This window comes from Anopheles moucheti, unplaced genomic scaffold, assembly GCF_943734755.1.
Source record: "Anopheles moucheti unplaced genomic scaffold, idAnoMoucSN_F20_07 scaffold_38_ctg1, whole genome shotgun sequence".
Lineage (NCBI taxonomy): Eukaryota > Metazoa > Arthropoda > Insecta > Diptera > Culicidae > Anopheles > Anopheles moucheti.
Window position 1 is genome coordinate 460053 of NW_026453613.1, and position 10449 is coordinate 470501.

The window sequence follows — 10449 nt, forward strand, 5'->3', positions numbered from 1 at the left end:
TGGTTATTTATAATACCACGTTAAAGAGTTCATAAGATTTTAAAGCATTTTTACTGCATAAAATGGGGAAAATTTATGTGAAAATATTTTTAAAAACCATTTTTTAATTTTAAACACAATTTCCAATCACATACACACGAATATTCTACAATTGCTAATTTTTAACCAACAATAATTGGTATTATTTTTATTGATATTGTTTCTTTAGTTTGAGCTTTGTTGATTTCTTGGCTGTCAAATATCAAAACACCATCAAACACACCAAACAGACGCGTAAATAAAAACATCAAGGAAGCCGAAGCTAAAGTTTTTGTGAATATTTCTGGTTTTTATACAGAAACTATAATGGAGGAGTCTTTCGCGAAGCGGATTCGGTTCAATTCCCATTTATATCGCAATCGTGATCATCTGGTTAAACTAGATCAGGATGGTGCTCTTGTTGCAAGTGGAAGTGCCAATGGTATGAAAAAAGTTTTAATATGCGTTTTTATTTTGGTTTCATCACAAGTATGTCTCAGTTACAGCTATAACAGGCTTTCCAAACGTGAATGATCAGCTCTCTTGTACTGCTAGCAATAACCTCACAAAGGAAGAGTGTGAAAATGAATTTAATACGTCATTGAGATGCTCTGATGATGAAACTGGTGATAATGATGATGTCGATGTAGTCGATTATCTCATTGAAAGTTCCGATCAAGAGCAAGAGTCAGAAAATTGTAAACATGTGTGTTCGGTGCAAGATGCTTTACGTCGTTGGGCCGTATCAAAAAATCAAACAAACGAGTCGATCGAGGAAGTCGTGGATATAATAAGAAAAGTAAGTAACTGCAAACTGCCCAAAGATGCAAGAACACTGCTGAAGATCAATCGAAACCCTTCTTCGGAAATATTAACGGTACAAGGAGGCCAGTATTGGTACTACGGAGTTCAAAAATGTTTTTTGTACTACCTAAGGTAATTCATGTTGTGTAATTAATTCATACCTCCTTATCGATATTGTTATATACGACTTTGTTTATTTGTAGCAATGCAAATATTCGTTTAGATACAACACTTTTGCTTAATGTGTCAATCGATGGTTTACCAATTTTCAAAAGTAGCAAACAACAATTTTGGCCCATATTAATGAACATCCATGGAATGCCGGAAGTGCAAGTTATGGTAGTGGCAATATATTGAACGACAAAACCAACAAGTATCGAACACTTTCTTCGGCCTTTTGTGGATGAATTTAACTTTCTCGTAAAGAACAGAGTTCTCATCAAAAATGGAAAATTAGCGATACGATTACGTGCCATTACACCGTTTCCGAGCCCTTCTAAACAGTTGTCAGATGCTTCTAGCCACTTGTCAACCTTAACTAAACTTTCGCCATCCAACTGAACACCTGGTGCCAAACTAGCCAGTGTCCAACCGTAACTAAACATTTGCGATCTCCAACTGGAGTGCGCATGTATAACCCCGAATCTGTTTCTTACTGTTCCGCTTCTTTTGTCAAACTATTTCACATCTGTCAATAGAATGTTTACTTTCTTCAAACGTAAACAAGTGGTAACAAGTATCTAGCCGAGTGGAAAGTAAAACTTTAAAAAGATAATTAAACAAATAAAACCATGACCATGACATCTCGTATATTAAAGACTACGTCGAATGCAGATCGGGAGCGGATTGTACTAGCGTACGAAAAGGGGAGCAGCGCAGCAACAATAGCTGATAATCTAAATATCAATCGGTCCACGGTGTACAACGTTTTAAGAAAATACCAAAGCTCGATGAAAATTGAAGCCGACAGACGCGGAAAAGCAGCTGTTAGAAAAATAACGCCTGAAATAAGCGAACAAATATGAGCATGGATTGATGAAGATTGCTCGATCTCTCTTGAAAAGCTCTCTAAAAACATCCTGGAAAAATATAGAGTTCAAGTTAGTCGGTCGACAGTAGCAAAGGAAATAATGGGCTTTAAATATTCCTTGAAAAGGATTTATTTATACCCAGAGAGACGCAATGCAGATAACAATGTTGTAGTACGTAAAGAATACGCAATATCTTTGACAGCGGCTCGTTCTCGTGTGCCTGAAAATAGCCTTATCTTCATAGACGAAGTTGGGTTTAAAGTTAGCATGCGAGTGATGCGTGGAAGATCGAGCGTAGGTAGTAGAGCGGTTAAAGTTGTGTCCCAAATCCGTACTAGGAACATATCAGTAGTTTGCGCTATGAACGCAGGAGGCATTCTACATTACATGCCTCGAAACCGTGCGATCAACAAGGAATTCTTTATTGAATTCCTTACTGAGTTATTTGAAAAACTTAGATCGGTATCAATTTCAAGTGCCGTTATCATTATGGATAACGTTGCCTTTCACAAGTGTGCACAGGTCAAGGCAATTTTTGAGGACAGTCCACACGAAATCATGTATTTACCTCCATACTCCCCTTTTTTTAACCCAATAGAAAATCTTTTTAGTAAATGGAAGGAAATTTGCAAAAGAGCCAACCCAGAAAACGAAGAAGAAGTTATGTTAGCCATGGAAAATGGAAAAGAATTAATAACTGCAACAGATTGTTTTAATTATTTTCAACACATGTGGGGTTATATTCCAAGATGTTTGCGTAAGGAACAAATTCTGGACTGAAACTACTATTATGTTAATTTTTATCTGTTATAATTATAATTTTATTATGAAACTTATATACTTAAATACATAAATTAATATGTTATTATGAACTGTTAATCATTACTTGTTATTCCTTTCATGATTTTATTACATGACTTTTGACGACATTATGTATTTGTATTACATAATATGCAAAAAATATTGTTCTGCATAAACCTCTGCTGAATATTTTTAATCATATTTGTATCAAGAATAAATAACTAATTTACACAGCAAAAGTTTTTATAAGTTCATTTGAGCAGTATTTTGATAGCAACGATTATGCATTGAAATGGACGGGAACAGAGAGAAGCTTGTATGTAAAAAAGCGCGTCAATTATATTAACACGTTTGCCCGTACCAACTTTGAAAAAAAATATGATTTTGTGTAGATAACGACAATATATAATTATTCAGAAAACGATATTTACTTTACTTTAGACGAAAAACATTATGCTTTGTTGCTATTGCCTACGTACGAGAAGGTAAAGAATCTGATGACTATGATATAAACATGACTACTTGGAGATCGCAAATGTTTAGTTACGGTTGGACACTGGCTAGTTTGGCACCAGGTGTTCAGTTGGATGGCGAATGTTTAGTTAAGGTTGACAAGTGGCTAGAAGCATCTGACAACTGTTTAGATGGGCTCGGAAACGGTGTATAGCTGATTCGCCAGCACGTGCGTATATCAAAGGTAATATAAAAAAATGACAACATTATATAAACTTTCTAAACATAATACCTTTTTAACAGGTGTTGCCAACTACAACGCTCGACACGGATGTTTGAAGTGCACCACGGTAGGGAAAAGTTTGCGAAGAAGAGTAGCATTCCCGGCATGTATTGGTCCAGAGCGCACAGATGAGGGATTTAGGATGCGCGTGTAAGGCGAACATCACAAATTTTCCTCTTTTAAATTTAGATAACCTAGACATGATCAAACAAATAATAGTTGGTGACTCGTTGCATGTAATTGATTTAAGAAATACTAAAAGATTGCTTAACGGCTGGATAAATGGTCAACTTGGATTGGAAAATAAGTTATCAACACAAAACATTAACAACATGTCAGCAATGCTTGTTAACATAAAGTTACCAATCGAGATACACAGAAAGTTCCGTTCATTAAGTGATCTGAAGTATTGGAAAGGATCTGAGTATGCATCTTTTCTAATGTACGCCTCGGTGGTTCTTCTCACAGAATTTGTAAGGGAAAAATATTATAGACACTTTATGCTATATTTTTGCAGCATTACACTGTTGTCGTCAGCTGCATACAAAGAGCATTGGTTTTTAGCAGATTCCGTTCTTCAGTTCTTTGTTAAGCAATATCAAATTATGTACGGCCCAGAATTTATTTCAAGCAATGTACATAATCTATTACATATGTTGCATCCAGCAACAATGCCCTTTTCGTCGAGTAAGAAAACTAGAAGTTTATTTAATATCTAGATTTATTTAAAAAAACATTAAAAAATTCAAATCTGCTTTCTGGCGATAAAAAGAGGCCTGGCGCCTCTTTGCACGCACTTTTATCCCTTTTTCGTTCCGATAGCGGTCATTACTCCTTCCTAGATTCATCCGAGCCTCCGAAGGATCGAGCGGTTCGGATGAACGGCCTTAAGCCTGACCGACTTATCGTTTCGCCCTCTCGCCCGACAGTCTTTTTCGCCCCGCTGTCTGCTGTCAAACGAGGACCGCTGTTAATAAACAACAACATATTTACAAAGAAATAGATCAGTTCGGTCCACTTCATACACTATCTTCGTATCCATTTGAGAATGAATTGCAGCGTATAAAACGTTTGCTGCGAAGTGGACCGAAAAGTTTAGAACAAACGATAAATCGACTTTCTGAAATAGAGGCTTGCCAAACAATTTCATGTGAAGAACAGGTTGACTATCCTTTCATTCGTCAGAGAGGAAGTTTAGTTATACTCCATATACGTAAAGCGTTTTGCTTGAAAGACGATCAACGTAATTCATGGTTTTTGACCAAATCGGGCAAAATATGTAAATATGTAAATGCGGTTTTACATGAAACCTCTGTAGATATTTCTGCAAAAAAAATATCCCGATCGATAGATGGTTTCAAATATCCTTTGATTTTAAAATTCATTAACATACATCAAGGTAATTTAAATGATTTAGAAGATACAAATATTGTAGTAGGTCCCCAGGATATAAAATGTAAGTTAGTAATAGTGCTCCTTTCTCAAGAGAATAATTATTTGTTTGTACCCTTAATACATACATTAGTGTAATGAAATAGAATAACTATAAATTTTATTTAATAAGGAATGCATTTTAAAACGTTTTTGATTTTTTATGAATCTTTGATTCCTTGTCTTTGACCGATATTAGATGTGAAAAAAGATGAGAAAATTATGAAGTACATATTTCATGAAAAGGTAGTAACGTTCAATAAAGTTCAATATTAAGTTATGAGTATCAAAAAAGATTTCTTACTCTAAAACCAAAACTCCTAGCACTAATGTCTATGCATATGATGCGTTGTTTTAACTATACCTACTAAATTTAGCCTCTGCCCACTATGCCTAAACTTATTTATCAAAAATGTCTTAATTTTAATATCTGTTGATACCAGGCCGTGGCAAGTACCGATATATCTATAAAATTTTAAAATATGTACATAGTTCCTAAAAGCTATTTTACGGTTCGGATGTCCGACTCCTGACCAGCTCATCTGTACCATAAAATTGCGATTGAACAACAGTTCGACGCTCGCATGCATGCGTGCTTCGACGCTTTCTCCTGGAAGCCGGGCGTCTAAAAATTCGCGCATTTTCTTTACAACCTCTTGTTCCATCAAGCTTTGTTCCAGCTGATCAAGTTGTTCTTTGGATGTGATAGGCTCGAACTCAAAACTTGTAGGTCGTACAACTCCAGCCCTAGTAGCAACTCTATCAGGTAACATGTCAAGTTCTGCACCCATGAGCTTAATTTGCCTGTCCACCTCCATTAGCTTCTTGTTAGTTTTCTGCTGTTCTCCTTGCATTTCGTTTAATTTCGTGATTATATCTCCTAAGTATGCGTTTTGTACTGCAATCGTCTGCGTACCAACTGACTGAAGTCTGCTCTGTTTGTCTAAAAATATGCATTAGAAACAAAATCCTTATAATTAAGCCACTAGTGTTTAAAAAAATTCTTACGTTTCTCTTGCGACTGGCTGGATTCAAGTGATAGTTTTTCCGATGAAATCTCTTGTAGAACCTGCTCGTGCAAAATTAGATTTCTATCATGGGGTGGCGAATCTGGTAATATACAAAAACTTTTAATATGGTTTTCGCATCCATTCAAATGGCAAGCGTTTCTATAAAACGAACACAGCCCGTAAAGTATACATTAATGAAAATTAAATGCTCACCATGGTTTTGGGGTTTCAATGAACTTAAAATATATCTTCCATTTACCATCCTCACTACAACTTTTTGTCGTTTGGCACTGCATATGGATGAAAAGAAGTTTAATCATTATGTGCATGTTTTTTATGATCACATGGTCTTACTTTTCCATTTTCTCTTATCTATTATAACGTTATATTGTGCTTGTAACGGCAACTCTTTCGGGGAATCGTATAGCACTACACACAAGCGACTGCCGAATGAATGCTTCAAACCTGAAAGTCTAGTTCAACTCCAATCGGAAACACCAGAAGAGAGAGCCTCAGTAAAAAAGATATCTACAACGCATCATCCATCTTCACACACACTCAATCCCCTACCTTAGCGCTGAACACTTCCAAATCGATACGAAGAAACTCGCGAGCTGATACAGCAGCAGAGCCAGGCCAGTCTCCCATACCAAGAAAGAGTGTGTAAGCGCGCACAGGAACGCGTTCCAAGTGTGTGATACGAAGAAACAGCGAACGAATACAATCACACGAGGAAAGAGTGTGTCAACACATGGGGACAGCAAAAAATCGGCAAAATGGGCGAAGGTGGAGAACCCGCCAAAAAACAGACAACTTTTTTTTCATTTTTTTTTGACACGGGCGTGTGACGTCACCCTCTGCTGTATCAAGGTACGCATACATTGAGGTAGTCACACCGCTGCCAAAATGGGCCTAAACCATCGTTATAAAGGCGCCTTTGTGCAGTAAAAAAGGCCCCTTTTTGGCTGCAGAAAGCTGCCTTTTCGAATGACGTTTGCAGCCTGTGTATGAAAAAGACACAACGGGCTCAAGGTGTATAATTTAGAAGGTGGAGTTTTGTCATTTTTGCTTAAAGTGTATGGAGAACAAGGTGGTCTCATTTCTTGTAAATTGACAAACAATATCGAGATTTTTTTTACTTTTGACAGGACGTGTGACAACAAAATTGGGTTCTTTTTTGCGTTTATAGACGAATATATCTCCTCGTGGACTACAATTTGAGTAATAAATCCTTTTAGAAAGTTTATTCAGAGGTTTTCTATGCCTTCACGTTCTTTCTTTTGGATTGTCAGAGGAGAGAATCTTCATAGAGAACCCACATCCGGCCAAGGATGCCTGTTAAAACAGGAACCACCATAGTCAGGGAACTGTCCGATTCGCCGGAGCGCCTACGGACTAACAACTCCTCAAACCTCAGAACCTATGCCGGATGGCCCGTAAGGACATTTACGTCAGCGATATGCCTTATGGGTACACTTATCCACATAATGCTTCCAAGTCGCCCACAGCACCGCGCGATGAACATTGGTTAGATGTCAGGCGTAAGAGATGATCACGTCCATAGCAACTTTAATTGACCGCTAGCTTGAGGCTAGTTGCCTATTAATGAAGTGTGTCCAACTCACCCGCAACGGCGGCTCGCCCCCAGGGTCTCAGTCGCATTTGTCTGAGGTGGCCCAGGTACCGCAAACAAGCACGACGGTATAACACTGTATGGCGACCCAATGGCCCTCCATATAGCGAACGACTTCAGACTGGGAATGGATTCCGACATTACTGCCGTCGTCCACGCCGTCCGTCAACTCTGATACTACGCTGTTGGAGTCGAGTCATGATGACTCGTATAGCGTTGTGTACCGCACTCCAGATGGAATGGTTGAAACTCATAAGGGCGATAATGTTATCAGGTGAAACCCGAGTTCCCAGCGCTATCTCCAAACGTGCACGCACATCAGTAAACTGCGTACATTCAAAGGGTAGATGCTCCGGACTTTCAACGCGGCCGCAAGTGACACAGTCACTCGAGTCCGCGAATCCCATCCGCCCGAAATACTCATTGAAAAACCCATGCCCAGTCAGGAATTGGGTCAGGAAGAAGTCGGTCTCACCGTGCGTCCTCCGTAGCCAAAAACCAATGTCCGGGATGAGTTTCCGAGTCCACGCTCCGTGCTGCGAGGTATTCCATCCCTGTTGCCAGGCCCGGATCGAAGCCTCTCGCTCGACTGCTCGCGCAGTGCTGATGAGCTCAGGGTGTTCTTTCCTTTTCAGAAATACTCGCGTCTCTTCATCGACGAGTATGTGCAACGGCATCATCCCTGATACCACACACGCTGCGTTGTGAGAGGTTGTACGAAACGCGCTTATCACTCGGTGCACCACAGCTCTATGCAGGCGTCTTAGCCACTGCTTCCGACATTCAAAACGTAGGGCGGAGACCTACACTGGGGCTCCGTAGCGAACTATAGAGGGCACTACTGCTGCCACTACGCGTCGTCTGCTGCACCGCGGCCCAGCCCTGTTCGGCATCATGCGCATGAGCGCGGTCATAACCCTGGTGGCCTTCTCACCACATAATGAATGTGGTGGGTGTACTCAAGACGATCATCGAAGCTGACGCCCAAGTATTTTAAAGTCCGCTGGGAGTGTATAACCTGATTGCCGACAGTGATACTGGATCGCTGTTCTTTTTGATGGGAACTGACCACTATGTATTCGGTCTTGTGCATGGCTAACTCCAACTTGACGCTCCGCATCCAGAGTTCGATAGTCGAGATCGACTCCATTACTGACTCCTCAACTTCCGTGATGGTATTCCCCTCGGCCATCAGTACGATATCGTCTGCAAAACCTACCAGTGAGCATCCAGTGGGCAGTTGTAACGACAGCACGCTGTCGTACATAAGGTTCCACAATGTTGGTCCGAGCCTTGCGAAAGCCTGTGGTCACCTTCCATTCAACTGGACCGTCTGCAGTTAACACACGGTTACGGAAATAGTCGCCAATAATGTTATACAGGTACTTGGGAACCTAGGCTCTCTGTAGCGATTTGGCGATGGCCACCCAGATTGCGTTGTTGAAGGCATTTCTGACATCAAGCGTGACCATTGCACAAAACCGACGATTACCGCGGTTCCTTCGTCGAGCAGGAGATACCATCTTCACCACATCTTGCATCTGCCGGTTCGGAAACCGTACTGTCGATCGGATAGTGCTTAAGTGCGTTCAATATGACCATTGAGATCGTCGAGGACGACTCTCTCAAGACCCCGCGGGGCCGTCAATCAAGCAGATGGGTCGCTGCGAACTCGGGTCGTCTGGGGGTTTCCCAGGCTTCTGGATTAGCACAAGCTGCTAACGCTTCCAGGCGTCGGGAAAGATCCCTTCGTCCAGACACTTTTGGTAGACCGACTGAAAGATCTCCGGGTGGTGTTGCATCGCTGCTGCAAGGGCAACGTTTGGTATGCAGTCCGGTCCCGGAGCTTTCTTCGCAACAAGTTGTTCACTTATCAACTTGATTGCATCCAACGAGAGCCGAGTTTGAGTGGATGCTTGGCATCCCTCCACTCGGTAAACCGGTCACTCCATTTCTGGATGTGTGGGGAATAGACTTTGCACAATTGTGCGCAGTCGTTCCGGATCTCGTTCGGCGGGTGTACGGCCTCCCTTAATGAGACGCATTAGGATCCGATAGACGGAACCGAACGGCTGTTCTTCCGCGGACTCAATGAGTTCGCTGAACAACCGTTTTTTCGTGCGTTTGATCTCATTTTTAAGCATACGTCGAGCAGCTTTGTACTCCCTCACGCGTTGGTCCTGAGCATCACTTCCGTATGAGCGCTGGGCTCTGCGGCTGCACCGTAGACAATGGCGTCGAAGTTCGGCGATCTTGGCCGTCCACCAAAACGATTGGTGACTTTGTCCCGCCTCCCTTTTCGGCCGTGGCATGGTAGCATAGCATGCGAAAGTGAGAACCCGCGTTAAGGTATCCGCGTTAGTTATCTCGGTCCGATCTGCATCGAACCTAAGAGCTTCAGGAAAACCGATTTGTCGAAGTTGACCGCCAACCATCTTCGCGGACCAGCCGTTGGAGTACTGCTGGCGGTTCCGGGCGTACGACCAACGGTGAACTTAATCGCCCGATGGTCGCTGTAAGTGAAGTCTTTCAACACGGCCCAGGTCGATTCCTGAACCAGATTCGGACTTCCAAACGTAACGTCAACTATGGAACCCTTTCCTGGACGAACTAAGGTAAGCGAATTACCGACGATCTGGAGCGTTAAATTAAGCCCAGCGAACGCTGTGAGGAGTTGATCCCCTCTGCGCTTCTGTGGCTCACCCCGTTTGCTCATGTCACTGCCCCAGCTAGAAGACCATGCATTGAAGTCGCCTCCAATGATGACAGTGACGACCAAAAGGTCGAGATAACTCTCGAACTCCGAAGGAGTCCATGATGGAGGCGCATAGCAACAGCCGAATACGATGCCATTGATGACCACTGCCACAAATCCACGAATGTTCGTGGAAAGTACCTGCTGGATAGGAAACCGACCAGTCGGTACTATGGCTACGGTCTTGTCATCGCTGTACAAGTAACTACCATTCCCAGAAGGTCCGTGGT

At 41.7% G+C, this 10449-nt stretch overlaps 1 pseudogene; it reads left to right on the top strand.

Annotated features, from left to right (window-relative positions):
• The first annotated feature begins 345 nt into the window (after window positions 1–345).
• Window positions 346–5097, top strand: LOC128309156 (uncharacterized; annotated as a pseudogene).
• The last annotated feature ends 5352 nt before the right edge of the window (window positions 5098–10449 follow it).